The sequence below is a fragment of the Sarcophilus harrisii genome, chromosome 4 (genome assembly GCF_902635505.1).
Source record: "Sarcophilus harrisii chromosome 4, mSarHar1.11, whole genome shotgun sequence".
Classification (NCBI taxonomy): Eukaryota; Metazoa; Chordata; class Mammalia; order Dasyuromorphia; family Dasyuridae; genus Sarcophilus; species Sarcophilus harrisii.
In genome coordinates, this window is record NC_045429.1 from 445212024 (window position 1) to 445216957 (window position 4934).

Genomic DNA, 4934 nt, shown 5'->3' on the forward strand with positions numbered 1-4934 from the left:
AAGAGAGACAGAGAGAGAAAAATTAGACAGAGACAGAGAGACAGAGACAGAGAAAGACAGACAAAGACAGAGAGATGAGAGAGACAGAGAGACAGAGTGAGAGATAGAGACAGAGGCAGACAAAGAGACAGACAGAGAAAGAGGTACCGAGAGACAGAAGAGAGAGTCCTGAAAATCAAAGAGGAGAAAGGTTACAGAGAGGTTAAGGGGAATGAAAAAAAGACCAGGTCTCTTTTGATTCAGAATTTTCCTGTTCCATCATAATTGCTCAGGAATGCTCAGGGGCCTTCTATTGCTGTCTTTACAAAAAAGACAAATTTCTCCATCTGACTTTTGAGGGCCTGCCCGGCCTACCTCCATTATTTCTCCAGCCTTGTTACATCTGTGCAGCCTTTGGGCACTCTCTGGGTCCAGCTCAGGGATTCTGATGATTTTTGGTGGCCTGGACCTCTTTGGCAGCCTGATGATGGCCATGGACTCTCTCCCAGAATGTCCTTAAATGCATACAATAAAATATAAGGAATTACAAAGGAGACTTTTAGAAATTGAAATATAGTTTATCAAAATATTTTTTTATAGTACCCAAAGCCAAATGAAGGGGCTCTGATTCTACCACACCAACTTGCAGGCTCTTCCTCACACATCACATCCCAGTGATCATCTTATTGTTGTTATGCCACAGTTCTCTTTGATTGTCCTGACTCAATTTCCCTAAATTGTCCTGCCTCTGTTTCCCTGAATTGAGACCTAATTGTTCTGGTCAATCCTGCAACCTCCCCTCCCTCTTAATCATCAGAATATTTGATAAGGATAAAAGATCTTATATTTTAGAATATCAGAGGCCTCTCCCCATCCCAAGCTTATGAGGATATCAGATACTGTCTTATCTAGATGCCTCTCCCCATCTCTGGGGTACCTCCCCCCATTGTGTCATCCCCATCTCCAGTGGCTCACTCCACCCTGTCAGAGTCCCGTTCCCGTTCTCAGCACCCAGACTGTGCCCCTGCCTCAGTCTTCCCCCTGTGTCTGAGCCACGTGTATATATGTCATTGAGAACTCATATTCTCTCTCTCTCTCTCTCTCTCTCTCTCTCTCTCTCTCTCTCTCTCTTTCTCTCTCTCTGTCTCTCTGTCTCTCTGTCTCTCTCTCTCTCTCTCTTCCTTTTCTCTCTCCTTTCTCTCTCTCTCCTTCTCCCATAAACATGTTTAGTGCTCCAAATACCAAGCGAACCTGCCCTTGGGGGCACTGGGAAGAACTTCCAAGTTCCCCACTGGGCTCCTCTTTGTGAGGTTGGGGAAGGGATGAGGACTAAAGGAAAGTTGTCAGTACTTCCTCAGTCAGGGAGCATCCCTTAGATCAGGACTTCTTAAACTTTTTCCCCTCAGGACCCCTTTTTGCTACCCCAGGTATATATATATATATATATATATATATATATATATATATATATATCTTGAAATGAATTATAAAGAAAATGATTTGGAAACAATTCTTTGGTATATATGATTTTTACCATTTATTAAAGAGGAAGGCAAGTTTGCATGCTAATGAGAGGGATGCTTATTTTTACATAATTGGTAGAAAATTTGATACTTTTTACAGTTGCCAACTTTTTTGCAATTTTCCACATTCAGTTACGTGACCCCTTATGAGGTCACAAACCACAGCTTCAGAAACTTTGCCTGAGAGTATGTAAAAGTAGGGGCCCAGGGAGAAAGAGAGAAGACTCCAGGAGACCAGAACAACACTCAGAGCTGTTCTATCTTCTTCTTTGACTTTAATTAGCTTTTTCTAGTCAGTGATCTTGGAGAGGGAAGAAATTGGAGCTGTTCCCACCTTCTGTAAATAGTCCCAGTGGAAGGATTGTTTGGCTAACTCACTATTATTCCCTTCATTAATGAGCATGTTGACCTTTAGTTCTCAAAACATTAAAGTACTGTCACTTGTGAGCAATGATTGAGTGCCTACTGTGTGCAGGGAAGATGCGGGGGCATGTAAAGAGATGTAACCATAGACTTAGAGCTGGGAGGGAGCTTAGAGATCATTTGGTCTAACTTCCCAATTTTACAAATGAGGAAACTGAGATCCAGAGAAGTTAAATGACTTGCTCCCTGTCACCAAGTCCCTACAAATAGGGAGAACATGGGAACCACGAGCAGTGTGGTATGGTGAAGAGCACAGATTCTGGAAGTAGAGTTCCTGGGTTCAGATCCACCCCAACTTGTGATCTTGGGGAAGGCACTTCCCTTCTCGGAAACCCCACTCTCCTCTTGTATAAAAAGAAAATCTAGGACTAGATGACCAAAGGTCGCTTCCAGCTCCAACTTTAGGCTCCTGGGATCTTATTGAGTTGAATCTTGAATTTTTATAATTTTATCTATCATTCATTCATAAAAGCATCAGGACAGTTAAAAAGAAAAGATACAGATATTCCTACATATGCAATATGCACACAATACATAAATATACATATAATATATACATGCAAATACAATTCATACATTTACATATAATAGGTAGTATATTTATATACTATATATATAAATATACTATAATACTACCTATTATACATATAATATATACATACATACAATAATATACATATATATAATACTATCTATTATATGTATATAGTATATATAGTATATAGTAATATAGTAATACTGCCTATTACATATGTGTATATATAATGCATACTATTAATTATTACTATACTTTACTCTTCATTACTAATTTTTGCTCTATATTACTAATTATTATATCCATATATTTATATGATTATTATCATAAATACTATATTACCAATACCCATTACTATGTAGTGCTGCATATTTTAAATATATATGAGGTTTAGTTCACTTCACCCAGCACCAGTTCATATAAGTCTTTCTAGGTTTTTCTGAAAGTTGCCTGCTCATAATTTCTTATGCACAATATTATTCCATTCCTCTCCATTTATATACCACAAATTATTCAGCCATTCTCCAATTGATGGACATCCCTTCAATTTCCAATTCTTTGTCATCACATAAAGAGCTGCTATAAATGTTATTGTACCTGTAAGTCCTTTTCCTTTTTTTAGAACATAATATTCTTTTTAATTTTTTACTACTTAAGATGTCATTAAAGAGTTTTTACTTCAAACCTCTTTAACTCTCATTTAGAACCCTCAGGAGGCCATTGAACAACTCAGTTATCTTAACAAACATTTTATTAAGCAAAGAGTATATGCAAGCATAACGATATGTATGATGTAGGGGGGAATGGATGAAAAAGCAAATATTAGATGCTTGCTGTGTGTCAAATACTTGTGGGAACCCACATGTAAGCAGGTAGACATGCTTATTCCTTAAGGACCTTAGATTCTAAAAGCAGGAGATAATATAGAGAAGTAGCAGCTGTGGAGGAGGGTTTTGATCTAAGATATTGAGTGGATTCATAGGGATTAAAGCCCTTTTCTATTGGTAATATTCTGTTTTCCACCAGAAGCTTTTCTCTTTGCCTTCAGCATCTTCTGTCTCCACATCTTCCTGCAACCTTCTTTTCTTCTCTTTTCCCACTCTTCTTTTGCTAGATTTTTCCTAGAGCTTCTTCTCCACTTCAAATAGCTCAAATCAGCAGTGACCTCTCTCTTTAACTTAAATAAAACTCAACACTACCACCTTTTTTTCCCAGGCGCGACCCCTGAGATCCTTATGTTAGCTTCTCTTAGTCTTTAGTGTAAATTTTAATGCAATAATAACAATAATAATAATAATAAAGTCTAAATTTACGTGTATTATAATTTTGAAGGTTAACTTTCCTAACTCTAAAAAGAGTCCCATGCAAATGAGCTGATGGACCATAAGCTCTGTAGTCATCATTATCTCAGCCAATGCACTGTCTTTAAACAGGTGTTCTCTCTGCATTTATCAGAGATGGCAGTTTCCTTTCAGTTCTTTTAACTAGTCTATGTCCTTCACTATCATTTTATGAGTGAGTGGAGGAGAGAGAGAGAAAGAGAGAGAGAGAGAGAGAGAGAGAGAGAGAGAGAGAGAGAGAGAGAGAGAGAGAGAGAGAGAGAGACAGAGAGACAGAGACAGAGAAAGATACAGAAGCAGAGAGAGAAGAGAGAGAGAGAGACAGAGACAGAGAGAAATAGAAAATCCACATTTCTTCTCAAACTCCTTATACAAATATTTCTTTTTTTGTCCCTTTCAGCAATCAGAATGTCATGTGGGTAAGAGCTGGACTTTACGCATAAAATGAGAGATTTGTACCCGATAACCTCAGTGGTCATTTCCAACTCTAAATCGACATTTTTATGACCTAGGGATAGATCCAAGACCAGGGACCATGTAGCCAATTCAACTATCCCAAAGGAACGCACATAAGGTCTTTGGATCATGGATATAGAGGAAGAAAGGACCTCTGAGACCATCTAGTCCAACTGCTTCACTGAGAGTAAATGACTCACTGATGGTAACAAAGGTGGGACCGGAGCCATTAAGCCACTCTGACTGCTGAGTCCCCTTTCTTTTCAGGCGTCTATAAAAGATGGTGAAAGTACAAAATTCACTCACCGAGACATCCTGAACAGAAAGGGAGGATTTATAATCACTGCTCTGTTTCTTTCTTTCTTTCTTTTTTTTTTTTTCAACCTCCCCATCTAAGGGTTAAATATCTGGAGTGATATTGATTCGATTTATCTAGTGTTGCAATGTACCACTGGTTGCTAGGCAACAGTGTTCTTTCTCCTCTGGATTCTGGGTGGCTCATGGGACTTTGACTACCAAAGAGATTACTTTGTGTATATGAAACTAAATGGACCATAGGTACCCTTTCTAAGTGGAAGAACACCGTTTCACTGGGCGGCCTAAGACAGCAACTCTGTCACATCCCCTAATGGCAGCTCGGTTTTCTGAACAATGGTCCCTTCGTATCCACCTTCCTCT

At 38.7% G+C, this 4934-nt stretch overlaps 1 long non-coding RNA gene across 1 annotated transcript; it reads right to left on the reverse strand.

Annotated features, from left to right (window-relative positions):
* Window positions 1-232: 232 nt before the first annotated feature.
* On the reverse strand, window positions 233-4679 carry LOC116423779. Its single transcript, XR_004234304.1, has 2 exons — window positions 4563-4679; window positions 233-494 (listed from the first exon to the last, which is right to left on the reverse strand). It is a non-coding gene; the product is annotated as an uncharacterized LOC116423779 (long non-coding RNA).
* Window positions 4680-4934: the final 255 nt, after the last annotated feature.